We start from the raw sequence: 25,759 nt of genomic DNA, 5'->3' as shown, positions 1-25,759 counted from the left end.
CCTAACAGGAAGGAGCCAGAGGGTAATGGTAAGGGGCGAAAAGTCGGACTGGCGAACAGTAACAAGTGGAGTACCTCAAGGATCGGTGCTGGGACCAATCCTCTTTCTAATTTACGTAAATGATATGTTTACAGGAGTGGAATCATACATGTCAATGTTTGCAGATGACGCAAAATTAATGAGAAGAGTTGTGACAGACGAGGATTGTAGGATCCTCCAAGAGGACTTAAACAGGCTGCAGAGATGGTCAGGGAAATGGCTACTGGAGTTTAACACCAGTAAATGTAAAGTTATGGAAATGGGATCAGGTGACAGGAGACCAAAGGGACAGTACACAATGAAGGGGAACAGCCTACCTGTAACGATTCGAGAAAGAGACCTGGGAGTGGATGTGACACCTAGTCTAACTCCTGAGGCACATATAAATAGGATAACGACAGCAGCGTACTCTACACTGGCGAAAATTAGAACTTCATTCAGAAACCTAAATGAGGAAGCTTTTAGGGCGGCTTACACTGCCTACGTGAGACCCGTCTTAGAGTATGCCGCGCCATCATGGAGCCCCCACCTGAAGAAACACATAAAGAAACTGGAGAAGGTTCAGAGGTTTGCGACGAGGCTTGTCCCAGAGCTACGAGGGATGGGATATGAAGAGCGGCTGAAGGAACTGAACCTTACGACACTAGAGAAAAGAAGGGAGAGAGGAGATATGATAGGGACATATAAAATACTCAGGGGAATTGACAAAGTGGAAATAGATGAAATGTTCACACGTAATAATAACAGAACGAGGGGACATGGGTGGAAACTGGAAACTCAGATGAGTCAGAGAGATGTTAGGAAGTTTTCTTTCAGCGTGAGAGTAGTAGAAAAATGGAATGCACTTGGGGAACAGGTTGTGGAAGCAAATACTATTCATACTTTTAAAACTAGGTATGATAGGGAAATGGGACAGGAGTCATTGCTGTAAACAACCGATAGCTAGAAAGGCGGGATCCAAGAGTCAATGCTCGATCCTGCAAGCACATATAGGTGAGTACACACACACACACACACACACACACACACACACACACACACACACACACACACACACACACACACACACACAAATAGGTGAGTACACACTGCCGAAAAAAAACATTAGAAATATCACTTTTGCAAAGAGAGTGGTAGACGGTTGGAACAAATTAAGAGGTGGAGGTCAAAACCGTCAGCAGTTTCAAAGGTAATTACACTTAGGTAATTACACTTAATTAACTGCGCACATACGCAATGACATTTATGCATCTAGTGGAAGCTGGATTGCACTGTCTAGGGAAAGGAACCCGGATGTAAGAGGTTAGCATGCAGAACGGGAGCTACAAAAACCCGAGACAATATGTATAAATATACCATAAAACACATTAGCAAACCTAGGCATAAAGGACGCAAAAAACCTACATAAGACCAACCTTTGAGTATGAAGCTTCGGCAAGGAGTTCGCCTCTAAAAAGTATGAGGAAAAGTAAAAAAAGTATAACTTATCCCTGGCGAAAGTATACTCCTATCGAAAGGAAGAATGGGGAACTATCAGGAGAAAGCGACAAGCCATTATGCCTAACAAGCACTTGGAAGGGACCAGGAAAAGGATTTAGAACATAAGAAACGATCTTATCTTATCATTCCCTTATCCATGTGGTGGACATGATCACCACATACAAGATTCTAAAAGGAATTGATAGAGCAGATAAAGACATCTTATCGAGTAAGATTTTAAGAGTAATGAGCAGAACAGACACAGGTAATGTTTACAATGAGACATGGGAAGGAGCCCAAGACGAAGGAGGAAGCTGGAAACATCGTGCAAAACGTCTTCAGGGTGAGAGATGCCAGTAAATGGAACGGGCTACAACAGAAATTAACTGAGACCAATTTAATAAGCATCTTCAGAGAAAGAAAGAAAGAGACTGACAAACACGAACTGAAAGTCACTTTACATTAACTGACCTGATAATGAAAAGGTTAGACAAGGAAGCCATTACTTGACCACATAACCACAACTAGACGAGAACAACTAAGTAACAACACAACTAAGTAACAACACAACTAAGTAACAACACGACTAAGTAACAACACAACTAAGTAACAACACGACTAAGTAACAACACAACTAAGTAACAACACAACTAAGTAACAACACGACTAAGTGACAACACAACTAAGTAACAACACAACTAAGTAACAACACGACTAAGTGACAACACAACTAAGTAACAACACAACTAAGTAACAACACAACTAAGTAACAACACGACTAAGTGACAACACAACTAAGTGACAACACAACTAAGTGACAACACAAGCAAGTGAAAATATACATACATTGAAAATTTTGTAACAGAAATTCGCTCAGCATTTCCCATGTATTGCGTAGCGTGTGACGGGATCAATACATATTTTACTGAATGCATCCACTTTTTCAAACCATGATATATATGACGATAAAAACAATGGCTTATTCATAAAAAAAAATTGCCCTTGACGATATGAAATCGTTTGAAAATTCCCAAAATATTATAAAGGCTTGATATATATGTTTACAATACGAGTGCTGTGGATAAAAAAAATATATTATGGACGTTTTAATAAGATTTTGAATTCGTTACAGCCAAATGGCCTCAGGATAGACTCACTAACAGGACAAGACGTTTGGGGGACATTTCCCTGCACCTCATGCCTCTCTTTAGTAAACAGGAAACAAAAGTACAACAGTTTGGGCTCACATTGTTCCCGACAATGATACATCAAAACGAAACTAAGCGATACTAACAAATTTATTATATGCAAAAAATAATGAAAGAATGATGAAAGTCTATGGAAATACAATAAGAGAAATATTATATGGAAATGTAATCAGCGAATAATGGAAATATATGGTAATGCCTCCACGAATTTCCACTCTTAGTTTGTGGAAATCCTTTTGTTTTTTCAGCTACGTCTCCTGCTCTCTGTCGCCAGGGGTGGCAACGATTGCGCTGCATAATTCCTGCACTCTCTGTGCCCAGGAGTGGCAAGACAGTGAGGCAGGTGTTGCATAGTTCCTGCACTCTCTGTGACCAGGAGTGTCCAGACAGTGAGGCAGGTGTTGCATAGTTCCTGCACTCTCTGTGCCCAGGAGTGTCCAGACAGTGAGGCAGGTGTTGCATAGTTCCTGCACTCTCTGTGACCAGGAGTGTCCAGAAAGTGAGGCAGGTGTTGCATAGTTCCTGCACTCTCTGTGCCCAGGAGTGGCAAGACAGTGAGGCAGGTGTTGCATAGTTCCTGCACTCTCTGTGGCCAGGAGTGTCCAGACAGTGAGGCAGGTGTTGCATAGTTCCTGCACTCTCTGTGGCCAGGAGTGTCCAGACAGTGAGGCAGGTGTTGCATAGTTCCTGCACTCTCTGTGACCAGGAGTGGCAAGACAGTGAGGCAGGTGTTGCATAGTTCCTGCACTCTCTGTGACCAGGAGTGGCAAGACAGTGAGGCAGGTGTTGCATAGTTCCTGCACTCTCTGTGACCAGGAGTGGCAAGACAGTGAGGCAGGTCCTGCATAGTGCTAACACCAAACGATTTAGAATTGTTGGCTTCGGTTCCTTTACCCAAGGATAAACAGTAGAGACTATTGGTTTGACGTACCGTAACTGTGTACCTTGGTTTGAGGGGTACCTCATTGTACCATGCTGGGTGGGGATTTTACCTCATTGTACCATGCTGGGTTGGGGATGGTACCTCATTGTACCATATTGGGTGAGGTGGGTGCTGTACAATATGCCAACCGCATTACATCAAGCTGGGTGGGTGGGGGGGGGGGTGTTGTAGATTAATATCTCAATAACATCGTTATACCAAGCTGGCGGAGTGTGTGCAACATATATAATGAAGCAATCAGAGATATATGATGAAGATAATGATTCATGACTACCATTTACCCCTCAAATTACAATGTGCTCGTAATTTAAATTTACTCTCAGTGTTTGGTCATGATATTCCATATACTAATGATGTATTTCTATGTCATTATATTTTCTTATATCATTATATTTTCATATATCATTATTTTCATATTCTCACTTACGTCATGATATTGCATGTAAAATTTTTAATTATTAAAGTGTATGGTAATGAATGAAGGTTTTGATAATGAATGGACGAGTAATATAGTGAAGTTGAGTGGTTTAAGATAATGACAATATAGTATAATGAGGTATGGTGATGGCGAGCAGAGAGTGGTAAGTGATTATGAATGTCGGTGATGTTAGACAATATGCTTAATGGAATGACTGCCCAAGAATAAAACCGTTATATATATATATATATATATATATATATATATATATATATATATATATATATATATATATATATATAAATATATATATATATATATATATATATATATATATATATATATATATATATATAAATATATATATATATATATATATATATATATATATATATATATATATATATATATATATATATATATATATATATATATATATATATATATATATATATATATATATGCGGAAAATCCACAGAGAAATATGAAATGAGGTGAACGTTTCGGCTTTGTTAAAGCCTTTGTCAACACCAGACTGACTAAGGAGAAGGGAGAAGGGGGAGGATATATAGGCCGACACCTGACCAACCCATCCCTAGGGTTGGTCAGGTGTAATTAACCAAAATCAGGTATAGCTTAGCTTAAAATGGTCAAAGAGGATTAAGCGGTCAGAGAATAAGGATGAAAGATTAAAGAAAAGCCTCATGAACACACAATATATGAATATACAATTATAATGAGACATTGTAAGCCTCTCTATCAGAGTTGTTTCTTAAACTGTTGTGCAATATTATAACTTAAAAATGGATCAAGTTTGTACATTCCAGTACTAACATTAAGAAGATTTGGACACTGACTGATTGGAGCAGACTCAATCAAATTCCGTTCCACGAAATCCCCACAATTGGTAATGCTTTTTGCCCCATTCCAGTTAATATTGTGATCGCATAAACTCGTATGTAGATACAATGCATTAGACGTTTGGGCAGTTCTAATACTATAAGCATGTTGTGACAACCGCAATTGTAAGGACTTTCCTGTTTGTCCAAGGTACACAGAATCACAATCATTGCAGGGAATTGAATACACACAACCTGCTGTATCAGGGGAGTTTTTTATTAAATTGGATTTGATCGTACTATTAGTGAACACCAAATTTATATTAAGTTTCTTAAAAATCAGAGACAATTTTTCAAGTCCACTCGCATAAGGTACCACCAATGAGTTAATAATTTTTGGTTTCGCCTTAGGGACGTGATTATAAAACGTACGTTTGGCTTGTACAAACGAGAAATCCAAAAACCTCTTAGGATATTGTAAACTCTTCCCAATTTCATATATTTTAGCAATCTCTTCATCAAAAAACTCAGGGCTGCAAACCCTCAAAGCTCGTAGAAACATTCCTGAAAATACTGCCTGTTTAACTTTACTATGATGATTCGAATAAAAATGAACATACGACCCCACGTTGGTAGGTTTCCTATACACATTAAATTTGAACTTTCTAGCGACTCTATGAATCATAATGTCCAAAAACGGAAGAGTACCATTCTCCTCAGTCTCACAAGTGAATTTTATTGAAGGTACCAAAGAATTGAGTTCATTAAGAAAAACTATCTGGTCTTTGTTGCACGGCCATAAGCACAAAATATCATCAACATACCTATACCAAACCACATTAGCCGGCATAATCCTGGATAAGATTTTTGTTTCAAAGAATTCCATATACAAATTGCTTAAAACTGGGGACAGAGGATTGCCCATCGCCATACCAAATGTTTGTTTGAAAAATTTTCCATTAAAACTAAAATAATTGTCTTTTATACACAATTTAATAAGTTCCAATACTTTATTGGTCTGCAAGCTCAAATTATATTTAGGCAGTTCCTCACGTAGAAATTCTAACAGATCATCAACAGGAACTTTAGTGAATAAAGAGGTTACATCGAAACTTATAAGTTTAAAATCAAAATTTAAATTCAGTGTGGATAGCTTATTAACTAAGTCCACATTGTTTGTCAAGTGTGAGTTGGAAATAGTACCAACTATAGGGGACAAAACTTTGACTAACCACTTAGAGAGTTTATAAGGCGCCGAACCAATTGAACTAATAATCGGCCTTGCCGGATTATATGGCTTATGAGTTTTTATAAGACCATACATGTAAGGAAGAGAGGGGGATCGACTTGTTAGCCTAGATATCAACTCTTTATCGCCTTTACACACAGTTTTAAGAGTAATGATTGTGATTCTGTGTACCTTGGACAAACAGGAAAGTCCTTACAATTGCGGTTGTCACAACATGCTTATAGTATTAGAACTGCCCAAACGTCTAATGCATTGTATCTACATACGAGTTTATGTGATCACAATATTAACTGGAATGGGGCAAAAAGCATTACCAATTGTGGGGATTTCGTGGAACGGAATTTGATTGAGTCTGCTCTAATCAGTCAGTGTCCAAATCTTCTTAATGTTAGTACTGGAATGTACAAACTTGATCCATTTTTAAGTTATAATATTGCACAACAGTTTAAGAAACAACTCTGATAGAGAGGCTTACAATGTCTCATTATAATTGTATATTCATATATTGTGTGTTCATGAGGCTTTTCTTTAATCTTTCATCCTTATTCTCTGACCGCTTAATCCTCTTTGACCATTTTAAGCTAAGCTATACCTGATTTTGGTTAATTACACCTGACCAACCCTAGGGATGGGTTGGTCAGGTGTCGGCCTATATATCCTCCCCCTTCTCCCTTCTCCTTAGTCAGTCTGGTGTTGACAAAGGCTTTAACAAAGCCGAAACGTTCACCTCATTTCCTATTTCTCTGTGGATTTTCCGCATAAAATGATCAGTGTTTTGTGATCGTCAATTGCATATATATATATATATATATATATATATATATATATATATATATATATATATATATATATATATATATATATATATATATATATATATATATATATATATATATATATATATATATATATATATATATATATATATATATATATATATATATATATATATATATATATATATATATATATATATATATATATATGGGATAAATGTGAGGTGAAACATAGAGGCTGCAGAAGGCTTATTGGCCTATACGAGGCAAGCTCCTATCTAAACACAAAGATTAATCCAGTGTAATTGGCCTATTATGATCATACTTCATAGGATCAATTCTATAGTATGACTGCCGAGTTCCTTGTCCGAAACTCGGGAAGGAATCACATTGCTCAGCCTGAAAGAAATAATCCGTAAAGGAGTAAAAATCACTACTCCTAATCAAAACATAAACCTGATAATATTCTACAAAACCAAGAAGACTTGCGAACTCCTTATCAAAAACAGCCTGAAGCCGACGGAGAACCCTCTACAGCAGTCAAGCGTTGTATACATGTACACTTGCCCCCACGAAGGATGTAACCTTCAATGTAAGTACATAGGTATGACGTCGACCAAGCTGACGAGGCGTTTGACATGCCATCTTCAATCTGGTGCCCCTAGGAATCACATGAGACAAGCCCATGATATTACTCTAACCAGAGAAATGTTGAACAAGAATACCTGCATAATAGACAAAACCCAAGATGCAAGAAGATTACAAATTCTTGAGGCAATTCACATAAGAATAGAGCGACCTACCATGAACACCCAAATCACGGAACTATTTACTCTACCCACCATGAGAGTAAGGACAAGACAAGAACATATCAATGCCAACACAGAAGACAATGTCCAGCATAATAGGCCAATTACACTGGATTAATCTTTGTGTTTAGATAGGAGCTGCCTCGTATGGGCCAATAAGCCTTCTGCAGCCTCTATATTTCACCTCACATTTATCCCTTATGTATCCCCCATGTTTTCACCTTTATTGTATTATTACCTGACCCAGTGTGGGTATAAAATCAACTAGTATTGTAAAATCTGTTCACTTGAGAATGAACCATGGAGGTTCGAAACGTTGTGCAAATTATATAAATAAGTGTAATACACTCTATAGTAAATCACTTCTTCTCTTCACCTCAAAAGTACGAAAATGAGTTTTGGAGAACTCCTATTTCAATTAAGCCCTGATGCTAAGAAAATAGTTAGAGGGATAGAAGCCCTAAACCAGAAAATAATAAATACAGAATATGCGGTCAAATTCAATGAAACATGTTTGAAAGAAAACCTGCTGCCAGTATACACCAATATATATATATATATATATATATATATATATATATATATATATATATATATATATATATATATATATATATATATATATATATATATATATATATATATATATAAGTACTTTCCTTAAAGGTACTTTTAGTACCTTAAGTACTTTCGTATATTAAATACATCTTCAGAAGGAATCAATATACGAATATATAATATACGAAAGTACTTAAGGAAATTCCTGTTTCATTTTCCTCCGTGGTCTGACATTGTCACATTCTTAATCACGTGTTTATTTTCGTGATATACACACACACACACACATATATATATATATATATATATATATATATATATATATATATATGTATATATATATATATATATATATATATATATATATATATATATATATATATATATATATATATATATATATATATATATATATATATTCAGGCTTGTTCGCAAATATATATATATATATATATGTATATATATATATATGTCGTACCTAGTAGTTAGAACGCACTTCTCAGCCTACTATGCAAGGCCCAATTTGCCTAATAAGCCAAGTTTTCACGAATTATTATATTTTCTCTAATTTTTTTCTTATGAAATGATAGAGCTATCCATTTCATTATGTATGAGGTCAATTTTTTTTTATTGTAGTTAAAATTAACGTAGATATATGACCGAACCTAACCAACCCTACCTAACCTAACCTAACCTATCTTTATAGGTAACGTTGGGTTAGGTAGCTGAAAAAGATAGGTTAGGTTTGGTTAGGTAGTCGAAAAACAATTAATTCATGAAAACTTGGCTTATTAGGCAAATCGGGCCTTGCATAGTAGGCTGAAAAGTGAGTTCTGGCTACTAGGTACGACATATATATATATATATATATATATATATATATATATATATATATATATATATATATATATATATATATATATATATATATATATATATATATATATATATATATATATGTCGTACCTAGTAGCCAGAACTCACTTTTTGGCCTACTATTCAAGGCCCGATTTGCCTAATAAGCCAAGTTTTCCTGAATTAATATATTTTTTCTAATTTTTTTCTTATGAAATGATAAAGCTACCCATTTCATTATGTATGAGGTCAATTTTTTTTTATTAGAGTTAAAATTAACGTAGATATATGACCGAACCTATCCAACCCTACCTAACCTAACCTAACCTATCTTTATAGGTTAGGTTTGGTTAGGTAGCCGAAAAAGTTAGGTTAGGTTAGGTTAGGTAGGTTAGGTAGTCGAAAAACAATTAATTCATGAAAACTTGGCTTATTAGGCAAATCGGGCCTTGAATAGTAGGCCAAAAAGTGAGTTCTGGCTACTAGGTACGACATATATATATATATATATATATATATATATATATATATATATATATATATATATATATATATATATATATATATATATATATATATATATATATATATATATTTTTTTTTTTTTTTTTTTTTTTTTTTAAACCTAGAAGGGGTACCACCTCTGGTGCAAATGTAGGGACCCATAGCCTCGGAGAAGAAAATAAAGAGTACTCAGAGAAGACCTTGTGGATCCTCACTGAACACTTTGATATTTTCTTCTCCTACCACCCCTATTCTTTTGTTAAGTGTGTATATTTATCTAACTTTATTTGAAAATGTCATTACACAAAAAAAGTTGCAATATTGATTACATACAGGGTAAAAGGCTGCTTGTCACAAGTTGAATAGCTCCTCCAGCTCCTCAGATGGCGGGCAGGAACCATGGATGCAGTGAGCATTTCCTCTCTGGATTGCCACACTAAGGCGCTGGAAAAGAAAACTGGCAGCTCTGGGGTCTCTAGTTGTTTCGATTAGCTTAGACCCCAACTCCTTTAAAAAGCTAGCAGCACTTTTACCCCAGGCACCAAGTGTCTCTGAGGCAATGGGGACAAAATTGTAGTGGTGCTCAAGGTCTCTGTATTTATGTGACTTGGCCGCTTCCCGGTGATTGGCAGCTCCTCCTGCTTGTGTAGCACTGAAGTCAACATAGGTATTGGCTAAAGTTGAAACGCAAGTGTAGTCCCACACCAACTGTCTACCATTCTTCCAGGGGTTCACCGTAATTCCGTCTGGGCGACCGACAGGCTCATCAGAGTTGCGGGACATTAGGTAATGGGGCTCTCTCTCTGCTGGACAACCGGCTGTGGTAAGGCTTCTCTTAATAATGTCATTAACCTCGCCGTGTCTTGCATGCCATCCTCCCGTCCTTTGGCAAAGAAGGCCATGCCGTCCATATCTGTCGGCCTCTGCCTCGCCGCAAATACACCTGTATTCGGTGTGGATTGGGGCAGCGAGGCGGAGAGCCACGGCAATTTGGAGGGCCTGCGGTGTGAGACGGGTGCCGGTTGCTGACATTGGGGTTGCTAATAGGAAATCACCTGCATGGTGAGCTGCTACAGCTCTAAGTCGGGCAGTGTCATGTGGTGTTGTCGCAGCTTCTAGCAAAGTTGCAGCTTCTTGGTCGGCAATGGGGCGATCCCAGCTGGATTGCTTATGGGCCTAGGTGTCCTGTTTGCAAACTTCTACATGGGTACCATCGAGCAAAAAGTCTTAGTCGACATGAACTTGAAACCGGCCATATACTGCAGGTATGTTGACGACATTTTTACACAGGTACCTGATGTCAGACATCTGCTGGAGCTGAAGGAGGCATTTGAGCAGAGTTCCGTGCTGCGTTTCACTTACGAGATGGAAAAGGATGGGAAGCTGCCCTTTCTAGATGTAACAGTCATGGAAAAGGGCGGAGGTTTCCACACTGCAGTCTACACTAAGGAAACGAACATAGGAATGTGCCTAAATGCCAACAGCGACTGCCCAGACAGGTACAAGAGGAGTGTTGTTAACGCATATGTCGACCGTGCTCTAAGCCACAGCTCAGAATGGACGCAAGTCGACGAAGAACTATGTAGGGTAAGGCAGGTCCTAGTCAACAATGGCTTCTCCAATGGTTTCGTCGAAGACATCATAAGAAGGAAAGTGAAACGCCATGCAACCTCTGAAGAGACAACTAACACAACACCTATACCCCCTATTAGACTATTTTACAGGAACTTCTTTTCCACAGCTCATAAAACAGAGGAAAGGGTCCTGAAAGATATTGTTAATAGAAACGTTATCCCTACAGACAAAAATCAGAGGATACAACTGACGATTTACTATAAAACCAGAAAAACGGCCAGCCTACTCATGAGAAACTCTCCAGACACAAAGCAGAACGCTTTAAAAGAGACCAACGTCGTCTATGCCTTCAAATGCCCACTTGGGGACTGTAAGCTCCAAAAAACCCAGTATATAGGCAAGACGACAACATCTCTTTCTAGGCGTTTAACGATGCATAAACAACTGGGCTCCATTAAGGAACATATAATCTCTTCCCACAACCAAACCATCGCCAGAGAAATCCTAGTAAACAACACAGAAATCATCGATAGATACAGCGATAGCAGGCGGCTTGACATTTGCGAGGCACTACACATTAAGAAGTCAACACCAGCAATCAACAGCCAATTAATGCACAACTATATTCTACCCACCTCAAGAGTCCGCTCCAGTATAGAAGCATCAAGAAATATGGACCAATAGGCTTTCTAAAATCACTTCCATTTCAATACCCATTGTTTCGTGTTCTGTCTTGTGTTGATGAAATTAATACCCTATTAATGCCACCTCTTGTTCTGTCTTGTGTTGATGAAATTAATACCCTATTAATGCCACCTCACCCCATCCACCTCACTCAAATGTAGATATAAACAGAACCGGAGATGTGTAAGTTCTATTCAGTTGTGTATTTGTAAACTAAAGTCTTTGAAAATGTAATAAGTTTTACGAAACGTGCTCATGTCGCGTCAGACTAGAAATAAAAATGAATTTTGGAGAATTGATTTTTGAATTACCTCCAACAGTGAAAAGAAATGTACTAAAGATTGAGAAAATTCGTGTTAGAATTATTAATCTTACTTTTTCGGTCATATTTAATAATATATATCTACAGGAAAGACTGCTACCAAAATATACTAATATTAAAGCGCACGACCCAGCAGCAAGGAATCAAGCCTTCACGATAAAATATCGCCAGAATCTGATTCGTGATCAGATATACAAGGCAGAGAATGAAATCAAAGACAACAAAACGTAACTACTTCATGCTACAAACGAGTGGAGAAATAGCAACATCGACGAAAGTATCTGTACCCGCATTGAACAACACCTCGACATCCTCACAGACCGACATCACCTCCTCAGCACTGAAACAAGGATTATCAAGAAACTAACAACATTATATGGAGGACCTATGGCAATTCCACGACCAAGAGATGGCTTCCTGAACCTTGCAGGAATTAACCTCACTGAGGACCAAGTCACTCTCCTAAATCTGGGCATAAACTGTCATGTTATATCCAGACCGAGTGAGATGGCCCGGAAAGTGGAGTTGGAAATTCTGTTGGACGACATATTCGACCTCGAGACACAAAAGAAGGTCACTACCAACGATACCTTACAAGCAGAACTTATTGCAGAAGGAGGAAAGAATCGAGGCAATTACAGAAGCACCATACTGTCCCCCGAGCTCAAAGCAGCAGCTAAAAGCCTTCGTGAGAACAAGGAGATAGTTGTCAGGAGAGGTGACAAGTCGCCAATATATGTCATTCTTAAAAAAGACGAATATCTGGCGAAAATGAACCTCATACTCTCTGACCAAACTAAGTTCCAAAGGGTAACGAAGGACACTACAGCCGAATTAAAAGCAAAGGTCAACAAACTGATCGAAACTGTGAACGCCAAGAAATCCGGACTCCACCTACCAAAGATCATTGGGGAATATAAAACTGGATATGCATATGGAAATGTCAAGACACACAAGCCTGGAAACCCACTTCGGCCAATCATTAGCCAGATACCCACACCCACGTACAGACTGGCGAAGCGACTCAACGGCCTGCTGACTCCTTATGTTCCTTGCGCCTTCAGCCTGGAGTCTCCAAAGGAATTTGTTGACTTACTGCGGGGCACACGGGCCACAGGGATAAGAGCCTCGTTGGACGTAGAATCGCTGTTTACCAACGTACCTGTGGACGAGACAATCGGGATGATAGCCGACAGAGTGTATCGTGATCCAGCCTGTACTCCTCTTGACATACCCGAAAATATTCTAAGGAAACTACTCCAAGCTTGTACTAAAGAGGCACCCTTCTTGAGCCCGGATGGGCACATGTATAAGCAAGTAGATGGGGTCGCCATGGGTTCTCCCCTAGGTGTCCTGTTTGCAAACTTCTACATGGGTACCATCGAGCAAAAAGTCTTAGTCGACATGAACTTGAAACCGGCCATATACTGCAGGTATGTTGACGACATTTTTACACAGGTACCTGATGTCAGACACCTGCAGGAGCTGAAGGAGGCATTTGAGCAGAGTTCCGTGCTGCGTTTCACTTACGAGATGGAAAAGGATGGGAAGCTGCCCTTTCTAGATGTAACAGTCATGGAAAAGGGCGGAGGTTTCCACACTGCAGTCTACACTAAGGAAACGAACATAGGAATGTGCCTAAATGCCAACAGCGACTGCCCAGACAGGTACAAGAGGAGTGTTGTTAACGCATATGTCGACCGTGCTCTAAGCCACAGCTCAGAATGGACGCAAGTCGACGAAGAACTATGTAGGGTAAGGCAGGTCCTAGTCAACAATGGCTTCTCCAATGGTTTCGTCGAAGACATCATAAGAAGGAAAGTGAAACGCCATGCAACCTCTGAAGAGACAACTAACACAACACCTATACCCCCTATTAGACTATTTTACAGGAACTTCTTTTCCACAGCTCATAAAACAGAGGAAAGGGTCCTGAAAGATATTGTTAATAGAAACGTTATCCCTACAGACAAAAATCAGAGGATACAACTGACGATTTACTATAAAACCAGAAAAACGGCCAGCCTACTCATGAGAAACTCTCCAGACACAAAGCAGAACGCTTTAAAAGAGACCAACGTCGTCTATGCCTTCAAATGCCCACTTGGGGACTGTAAGCTCCAAAAAACCCAGTATATAGGCAAGACGACAACATCTCTTTCAAGGCGTTTAACGATGCATAAACAACTGGGCTCCATTAAGGAACATATAATCTCTTCCCACAACCAAACCATCGCCAGAGAAATCCTAGTAAACAACACAGAAATCATCGATAGATACAGCGATAGCAGGCGGCTTGACATTTGCGAGGCACTACACATTAAGAAGTCAACACCAGCAATCAACAGCCAATTAATGCACAACTATATTCTACCCACCTCAAGACTCCGCTCCAGTATAGAAGCATCAAGAAATATGGACCAATAGGCTTTCTAAAATCACTTCCATTTCAATACCCATTGTTTCGTGTTCTGTCTTGTGTTGATGAAATTAATACCCTATTAATGCCACCTCTTGTTCTGTCTTGTGTTGATGAAATTAATACCCTATTAATGCCACCTCACCCCATCCACCTCACTCAAATGTAGATATAAACAGAACCGGAGATGTGTAAGTTCTATTCAGTTGTGTATTTGTAAACTAAAGTCTTTGAAAATGTAATAAGTTTTACGAAACGTGCTCATGTCGCGTCAGACTAGAAATAAAAATGAATTTTGGAGAATTGATTTTTGAATTACCTCCAACAGTGAAAAGAAATGTACGAAAGATTGAGAAAATTCGTGTTAGAATTATTAATCTTACTTTTTCGGTCATATTTAATAATATATATCTACAGGTAAGACTGCTACCAAAATATACTAATATTAAAGCGCACGACCCAGCAGCAAGGAATCAAGCCTTCACGATAAAATATCGCCAGAATCTGATTCGTGATCAGATATACAAGGCAGAGAATGAAATCAAAGACAACAAAACGTAACTACTTCATGCTACAAACGAGTGGAGAAATAGCAACATCGACGAAAGTATCTGTACCCGCATTGAACAACACCTCGACATCCTCACAGACCGACATCACCTCAGCACTGAAACAAGGATTATCAAGAAACTAACAACATTATATGGAGGACCTATGGCAATTCCACGACCAAGAGATGGCTTCCTGAACCTTGCAGGAATTAACCTCACTGAGGACCAAGTCACTCTCCTAAATCTGGGCATAAACTGTCATGTTATATCCAGACCGAGTGAGATGGCCCGGAAAGTGGAGTTGGAAATTCTGTTGGACGACATATTCGACCTCGAGACACAAAAGAAGGTCACTACCAACGATACCTTACAAGCAGAACTTATTGCAGAAGGAGGAAAGAATCGAGGCAATTACAGAAGCACCATACTGTCCCCCGAGCTCAAAGCAGCAGCTAAAAGCCTTCGTGAGAACAAGGAGATAGTTGTCAGGAGAGGTGACAAGTCGCCAATATATGTCATTCCTTAAAAAAGACGAATATCTGGCGAAAATGAACCTCATACTCTCTGACCAAACTAAGTTCCAAAGGGTAACGAAGGACACTACAGCCGAATTGAAAAGCAAAGGTCAACAAACTGATCGAAACTGTGAACGCCAAGAAATCCGGACTCCACCTACCAAAGATCATTGGGGAATATAAAACTGGATATGCATATGGAAATGTCAAGACACACAAGCCTGGAAACCCACTTCGGCCAATCATTAGCCAGATACCCACACCCACGTACAGACTGGCGAAGCGACTCAACGGCCTGCTGACTCCTTATGTTCCTTGCGCCTTCAGCCTGAAGTCTCCAAAGGAATGTGTTGACTTACTGCGGGGCACACGGGCCACAGGGATAAGAGCCTCGTTGGACGTAGAATCGCTGTTTACCAACGTACCTGTGGACGAGACAATCGGGATGATAGCCGACAGAGTGTATCGTGATCCAGCCTGTACTCCTCTTGACATACCCGAAAATATTCTAAGGAAACTACTCCAAGCTTGTACTAAAGAGGCACCCTTCTTGAGCCCGGATGGGCACATGTATAAGCAAGTAGATGGGGTCGCCATGGGTTCTCCCCTAGGTGTCCTGTTTGCAAACTTCTACATGGGTACCATCGAGCAAAAAGTCTTAGTCGACATGAACTTGAAACCGGCCATATACTGCAGGTATGTTGACGACATTTTTACACAGGTACCTGATGTCAGACATCCTGCAGGAGCTGAAGGAGGCATTTGAGCAGAGTTCCGTGCTGCGTTTCACTTACGAGATGGAAAAGGATGGGAAGCTGCCCTTTCTAGATGTAACAGTCATGGAAAAGAGCAGGAGGTTTCCACACTGCAGTCTACACTAAGGAAACGAACATAGGAATGTGCCTAAATGCCAACAGCGACTGCCCAGACAGGTACAAGAGGAGTGTTGTTAACGCATATGTCGACCGTGCTCTAAGCCACAGCTCAGAATGGAAGCAAGTCGACTGAAGAACTCTGTAGGGTAAGGCAGGTCCTAGTCAACAATGGCTTCTCCAATGGTTTCGTCGAAGACATCATAAGAAGGAAAGTGAAACGCCATGCAACCTCTGAAGAGACAACTAACACAACACCTATACCCCCTATTAGACTATTTTACAGGAACTTCTTTTCCACAGCTCATAAAACAGAGGAAAGGGTCCTGAAAGATATTGTTAATAGAAACGTTATCCCTACAGACAAAAATCAGAGGATACAACTGACGATTTACTATAAAACCAGAAAAACGGCCAGCCTACTCATGAGAAACTCTCCAGACACAAAGCAGAACGCTTTAAAAGAGACCAACGTCGTCTATGCCTTCAAATGCCCACTTGGGGACATGTAAGCTCCAAAAAACCCAGTATATAGGCAAGACGAACAACATCTCTTTCTAGGCGTTTAACGATGCATAAACAACATGGGCTCCATTAAGGAACATATAATCTCTTCCCACAACCAAACCATCGCCAGAGAAATCCTAGTAAACAACACAGAAATCATCGATAGATACAGCGATAGCAGGCGGCTTGACGTTTGCGAGGCACTACACATTAAGAAGTCAACACCAGCAATCAACAGCCAATTAATGCACAACTATATTCTACCCACCTCAAGACTCCGCTCCAATATAGAAGCATCAAGAAATATGGACCAATAGGCTTTCTAAAATCACTTCCATTTCAATACCCATTGTTTCGTGTTCTGTCTTGTGTTGATGAAATTAATACCCTATTAATGCCACCTCTTGTTCTGTCTTGTGTTGATGAAATTAATACCCTATTAATGCCACCTCACCCCATCCACCTCACTCAAATGTAGATATAAACAAAACCGGAGATGTGTAAGTTCTATTCAGTTGTGTATTTGTAAACTAAAGTCTTTGAAAATGTAATAAGTTTTACGAAACGTGCTCGTGTCGCGTCAGACTAGAAATAAAAATGAATTTTGGAGAATTGATTTTTGAATTACCTCCAACAGTGAAAAGAAATGTACGAAAGATTGAGAAAATTCGTGTTAGAATTATTAATCTTACTTTTTCGGTCATATTTAATAATATATGTCTACAGGAAAGACTGCTACCAAAATATACTAATATTAAAGCGCACGACCCAGCAGCAAGGAATCAAGCCTTCACGATAAAATATCGCCAGAATCTGATTCGTGATCAGATATACAAGGCAGAGAATGAAATCAAAGACAACAAAACGCAACTACTTCATGCTACAAACGAGTGGAGAAATAGCAACATCGACGAAAGTATCTGTACCCGCATTGAACAACACCTCGACATCCTCACAGACCGACATAACCACAGCACCACAGCACTGAAACAGGGATTATCAAGAAACTAACAACATTATATGGAGGACCTATGGCAATTCCACGACCAAGAGATGGCTTCCTGAACCTTGCAGGAATTAACCTCACTGAGGACCAAGTCACTCTCCTAAATCTGGGCATAAACTGTCATGTTATATCCAGACCGAGTGAGATGGCCCGGAAAGTGGAGTTGGAAATTCTGTTGGACGACATATTCGACCTCGAGACACAAAAGAAGGTCACTACCAACGATACCTTACAAGCAGAACTTATTGCAGAAGGAGGAAAGAATCGAGGCAATTACAGAAGCACCATACTGTCCCCCGAGCTCAAAGCAGCAGCTAAAAGCCTTCGTGAGAACAAGGAGATAGTTGTCAGGAGAGGTGACAAGTCGCCAATATATGTCATTCTTAAAAAAGACGAATATCTGGCGAAAATGAACCTCATACTCTCTGACCAAACTAAGTTCCAAAGGGTAACGAAGGACACTACAGCCGAATTGAAAGCAAAGGTCAACAAACTGATCGAAACTGTGAACGCCAAGAAATCCGGACTCCACCTGCCAAAGATCATTGGGGAATATAAAACTGGATATGCATATGGAAATGTCAAGACACACATGCCTGGAAACCCACTTCGGCCAATCATTAGCCAGATACCCACACCCACGTACAGACTGGCGAAGCGACTCAACGGCCTGCTGACTCCTTATGTTCCTTGCGCCTTCAGCCTGAAGTCTCCAAAGGAATTTGTTGACTTTCTGCGGGGCACACGGGCCACAGGGATAAGAGCCTCGTTGGACGTAGAATCGCTGTTTACCAACGTACCTGTGGACGAGACAATCGGGATGATAGCCGACAGAGTGTATCGTGATCCAGCCTGTACTCCTCTTGACATACCCGAAAATATTCTAAGGAAACTACTCCAAGCTTGTACTAAAGAGGCACCCTTCTTGAGCCCGGATGGGCACATGTATAAGCAAGTAGATGGGGTCGCCATGGGTTCTCCCCTAGGTGTCCTGTTTGCAAACTTCTACATGGGTACCATCGAGCAAAAAGTCTTAGTCGACATGAACTTGAAACCGGCCATATACTGCAGGTATGTTGACGACATTTTTACACAGGTACCTGATGTCAGACATCTGCAGGAGCTGAAGGAGGCATTTGAGCAGAGTTCCGTGCTGCGTTTCACTTACGAGATGGAAAAGGATGGGAAGCTGCCCTTTCTAGATGTAACAGTCATGGAAAAGGGCGGAGGTTTCCACACTGCAGTCTACACTAAGGAAACGAACATAGGAATGTGCCTAAATGCCAACAGCGACTGCCCAGACAGGTACAAGAGGAGTGTTGTTAACGCATATGTCGACCGTGCTCTAAGCCACAGCTCAGAATGGAAGCAAGTCGACGAAGAACTCTGTAGGGTAAGGCAGGTCCTGGTCAACAATGGCTTCTCCAATGGTTTCGTCGAAGACATCTTAAGAAGGAAAGTGAAACGCCATGCAACCTCTGAAGAGACAACTAACACAACACCTATACCCCCTATTAGACTATTTTACAGGAACTTCTTTTCCACAGCTCATAAAACAGAGGAAAGGGTCCTGAAAGATATTGTTAATAGAAACGTTATCCCTACAGAAAAAATCAGAGGATACAACTGACGATTTACTATAAAACCAGAAAAACGGCCAGCCTACTCATGAGAAACTCTCCAGACACAAAGCAGAACGCTTTAAAAGAGACCAACGTCGTCTATGCCTTCAAATGCCCACTTGGGGACTGTAAGCTCCAAAAAACCCAGTATATAGGCAAGACGACAACATCTCTTTCTAGGCGTTTAACGATGCATAAACAACTGGGCTCCATTAAGGAACATATAATCTCTTCCCACAACCAAACCATCGCCAGAGAAATCCTAGTAAACAACACAGAAATCATCGATAGATACAGCGATAGCAGGCGGCTTGACGTTTGCGAGGCACTACACATTAAGAAGTCAACACCAGCAATCAACAGCCAATTAATGCACAACTATATTCTACCCACCTCAAGACTCCGCTCCAATATAGAAGCATCAAGAAATATGGACCAATAGGCTTTCTAAAATCACTTCCATTTCAATACCCATTGTTTCGTGTTCTGTCTTGTGTTGATGAAATTAATACCCTATTAATTCCACCTCTTGTTCTGTCTTGTGTTGATGAAATTAATACCCTATTAATGCCACCTCACCCCATCCACCTCACTCAATTGTAGATATAAACAAAACCGGAGATGTGTAAGTTCTATTCAGTTGTGTATTTGTAAACTAAAGTCTTTGAAAATGTAATAAGTTTTACGAAACGTGCTCGTGTCGCGTCACACTAGAAATAAAAATGAATTTTGGAGAATTGATTTTTGAATTACCTCCAACAGTGAAAAGAAATGTACGTAAGATTGAGAAAATTCGTGTTAGAATTATTAATCTTACTTTTTCGGTCATATTTAATAATATATGTCTACAGGAAAGACTGCTACCAAAATATACTAATATTAAAGCGCACGACCCAGCAGCAAGGAATCAAGCCTTCACGATAAAATATCGCCAGAATCTGATTCGTGATCAGATATACAAGGCAGAGAATGAAATCAAAGACAACAAAACGCAACTACTTCATGCTACAAACGAGTGGAGAAATAGCAACATCGACGAAAGTATCTGTACCCGCATTGAACAACACCTCGACATCCTCACAGACCGACATCACCACAGCACTGAAACAGGGATTATCAAGAAACTAACAACATTATATGGAGGACCTATGGCAATTCCACGACCAAGAGATGGCTTCCTGAACCTTGCAGGAATTAACCTCACTGAGGACCAAGTCACTCTCCTAAATCTGGGCATAAACTGTCATGTTATATCCAGACCGAGTGAGATGGCCCGGAAAGTGGAGTTGGAAATTCTGTTGGACGACATATTCGACCTCGAGACACAAAAGAAGGTCACTACCAACGATACCTTACAAGCAGAACTTATTGCAGAAGGAGGAAAGAATCGAGGCAATTACAGAAGCACCATACTGTCCCCCGAGCTCAAAGCAGCAGCTAAAAGCCTTCGTGAGAACAAGGAGATAGTTGTCAGGAGAGGTGACAAGTCGCCAATATATGTCATTCTTAAAAAAGACGAATATCTGGCGAAAATGAACCTCATACTCTCTGACCAAACTAAGTTCCAAAGGGTAACGAAGGACACTACAGCCGAATTGAAAGCAAAGGTCAACAAACTGATCGAAACTGTGAACGCCAAGAAATCCGGACTCCACCTGCCAAAGATCATTGGGGAATATAAAACTGGATATGCATATGGAAATGTCAAGACACACATGCCTGGAAACCCACTTCGGCCAATCATTAGCCAGATACCCACACCCACGTACAGACTGGCGAAGCGACTCAACGGCCTGCTGACTCCTTATGTTCCTTGCGCCTTCAGCCTGAAGTCTCCAAAGGAATTTGTTGACTTACTGCGGGGCACACGGGCCACAGGGATAAGAGCCTCGTTGGACGTAGAATCGCTGTTTACCAACGTACCTGTGGACGAGACAATCGGGATGATAGCCGACAGAGTGTATCGTGATCCAGCCTGTACTCCTCTTGACATACCCGAAAATATTCTAAGGAAACTACTCCAAGCTTGTACTAAAGAGGCACCCTTCTTGAGCCCGGATGGGCACATGTATAAGCAAGTAGATGGGGTCGCCATGGGTTCTCCCCTAGGTGTCCTGTTTGCAAACTTCTACATGGGTACCATCGAGCAAAAAAGTCTTAGTCGACATGAACTTGAAACCGGCCATATACTGCAGGTATGTTGACGACATTTTTACACAGGTACCTGATGTCAGACATCTGCAGGAGCTGAAGGAGGCATTTGAGCAGAGTTCCGTGCTGCGTTTCACTTACGAGATGGAAAAGGATGGGAAGCTGCCCTTTCTAGATGTAACAGTCATGGAAAAGGGCGGAGGTTTCCACACTGCAGTCTACACTAAGGAAACGAACATAGGAATGTGCCTAAATGCCAACAGCGACTGCCCAGACAGGTACAAGAGGAGTGTTGTTAACGCATATGTCGACCGTGCTCTAAGCCACAACTCAGAATGGAAGCAAGTCGACGAAGAACTCTGTAGGGTAAGGCAGGTCCTGGTCAACAATGGCTTCTCCAATGGTTTCGTCGAAGACATCATAAGAAGGAAAGTGAAACGCCATGCAACCTCTGAAGAGACAACTAACACAACACCTATACCCCCTATTAGACTATTTTACAGGAACTTCTTTTCCACAGCTCATAAAACAGAGGAAAGGGTCCTGAAAGATATTGTTAATAGAAACGTTATCCCTACAGACAAAAATCAGAGGATACAACTGACGATTTACTATAAAACCAGAAAAACGGCCAGCCTACTCATGAGAAACTCTCCAGACACAAAGCAGAATGCTTTAAAAGAGACCAACGTCGTCTATGCCTTCAAATGCCCACTTGGGTACAGTAAGCTCCAAAAAACCCAGTATATAGGCAAGACAACAACATCTCTTTCTAGGCGTTTAACGATGCATAAACAACAGGGCTCCATTAAGGAACATATAATCTCTTCCCACAACCAAACCATCGCCAGAGAAATCCTAGTAAACAACACAGAAATCATCGATAGATACAGCGATAGCAGGCGGCTTGACGTTTGCGAGGCACTACACATTAAGAAGTCAACACCAGCAATCAACAGCCAATTAATGCACAACTATATTCTACCCACCTCAAGACTCCGCTCCAATATAGAAGCATCAAGAAACATGGACCAATAGGCTTTCTAAAATCACTTCCATTTCAATACCCATTGTTTCGTGTTCTGTCTTGTGTTGATGAAATTAATACCCTATTAATGCCACCTCTTGTTCTGTCTTGTGTTGATGAAATTAATACCCTATTAATGCCACCTCACCCCATCCACCTCACTCAAATGTAGATATAAACAAAACCGGAGATGTGTAAGTTCTATTCAGTTGTGTATTTGTAAACTAAAGTCTTTGAAAATGTAATAAGTTTTACGAAACGTGCTTGTGTCGCGTCAGACTAGAAATAAAAATGAATTTTGGAGAATTGATTTTTGAATTACCTCCAACAGTGAAAAGAAATGTACGAAAGATTGAGAAAATTCGTGTTAGAATTATTAATCTTACTTTTTCGGTCATATTTAATAATATATGTCTACAGGAAAGACTGCTACCAAAATATACTAATATATGTATATATATATATATATATATATATATATATATATATATATATATATATATATATATATATATATATATATATATATATATATGTCGTACCTAGTAGCCAGAACGCACTTCTCAGCCTACTATGCAAGGCCTGATTTGCCTAATAAGCCAAGTTTTCATGAATTAATTGTTTTTCGACTACCTAACCTACCTAACCTAACCTAACCTAACTTTTTCTGCCACCTAACCTAACCTAACCTATTAAGATAGGTTAGGTTAGGTTAGGTAGGGTTGGTTAGGTTCGGCCATATATATACGTCAATTTTAACTCCAATAAAAAAAATTTACCTCATACATAATGAAATGGGTAGCTTTATCATTTCATAAGCAAAAAGTTTGAGAAAATATATTAAGTCATGAAAACTTGGCTTATTAGGCAAATCAGGCCTTGCATAGTAGGCTGAGAAGTGCGTTCTGGCTATTAGGTACGATATATATATATATATATATATATATATATATATATATATATATATATATATATATATATATATATATATATATATATATATATATGTTGTACCTAATAGCCAGAACGCACTTCTCAGCCTACTATTCAAGGCCTGATTTGCCTAATAAGCCAAGTTTTCATGAATTAATGTTTTTTCGTCTACCTAACCTACCTAACCTAACCTAACCTAGCTTTTTTTGGCTACCTAACCTAACTTTACCTATAAATATAGGTTAGGTTAGGTTAGGTAGGGTTGGTTAGGTTCGGTCATATATCTACGTTAATTTTAACTCCAATAAAAAAAAATTGACCTCATACATAGAGAAAAGGGTTGCTTTATCATTTCATAAGAAAAAAATTATAGTAAATATATTAATTCAGGAAAACTTGACTTATTAGGCAAATCGGGCCTTGAATAGTAGGCTGAGAAGTGAGTTCTGGCTACTAGGTACGACATATATATATATATATATATATATATATATATATATATATATATATATATATATATATATATATATATATATATATATATATATATATATATATATATATATATATATATGTCGTACCTAATAGCCAGAACGCACTTCTCAGCCTACTATTCAAGGCCCGATTTGCCTAATAAGCCAAGTTTTCATGAATTAATGTTTTTTCGTCTACCTAACCTACCTAACCTAACCTAACCTAGCTTTTTTTGGCTACCTAACCTAACCTTACCTATAAATATAGGTTAGGTTAGGTTAGGTAGGGTTGGTTAGGTTCGGTCATATATCTACGTTAATTTTAACTCCAATAAAAAAATTGACCTCATACATAGAGAAAAGGGGTTGCTTTATCATTTCATAAGAAAAAAATTATAGTAAATATATTAATTCAGGAAAACTTGGCTTATTAGGCAAATCGGGCCTTGAATAGTAGGCTGAGAAGTGAGTTCTGGCTACTAGGTACGACATATATATATATATATATATATATATATATATATATATATATATATATATATATATATATATATATATATATATATATGTCGTACCTAGTAGCCAGAACGCACTTCTCAGCCTACTATGCAAGGCCCGATTTGCCTAATAAGCCAATTTTTCATGAATTAATGCTTTTTCGACTACCTAACCTAACCTAACTTTTCCGGCTACCTAACCTAACCTAACCTATAAAGATAGGTTAGGTTAGGTAGGGTTGGTTAGGTTCGGTCATATATCTACGTTAATTTTAACTCCAATAAAAAAAAATTGACCTCATACATAATGAAATGGGTAGCTTTATCATTTCATAAGAAAAATTTAGAAAAAATATATTAATTCATGAAAACTTGGCTTATTAGGCAAATCGGGCCTTGAATAGTAGGCCAAAAAGTGAGTTCTAGCTACTAGGTACGACATATATATATATATATATATATATATATATATATATATATATATATATATATATATATATATATATATATATATATATATATATATATATTTCATTGAACATGACCGCATATTCTGTATTTATTATTTTCTGGTTTAGGGCTTCTATCCCTCTAACTATTTTCTTAGCATCAGGGCTAAGATTATATTACAAATCAACCATGCACAGTGAACATATAAAAGAGGAAAGAATAATGAAAGAAATAATCCGTAAATATATATATATATATATATATATATATATATATATATATATATATATGTAAATATATATATATATATATATATATATATATATATATATATATATATATATATATATATATATATATATATATATATATATATATATATGTGGGGACCCATAGCCTCGGAGAAGAAAATAAAAAGTATTCAGAGGAGACCTTGTGGTTTCTCACTGAACACTAATATTATCTTCTCCTACCACCC

Source organism: Procambarus clarkii, chromosome 6, assembly GCF_040958095.1.
Source record: "Procambarus clarkii isolate CNS0578487 chromosome 6, FALCON_Pclarkii_2.0, whole genome shotgun sequence".
In the NCBI taxonomy this organism is placed as follows: Eukaryota; Metazoa; Arthropoda; class Malacostraca; order Decapoda; family Cambaridae; genus Procambarus; species Procambarus clarkii.
The sequence above is the reverse complement of the archived record's forward strand: the minus strand, read 5'-3'. Positions refer to the sequence as shown.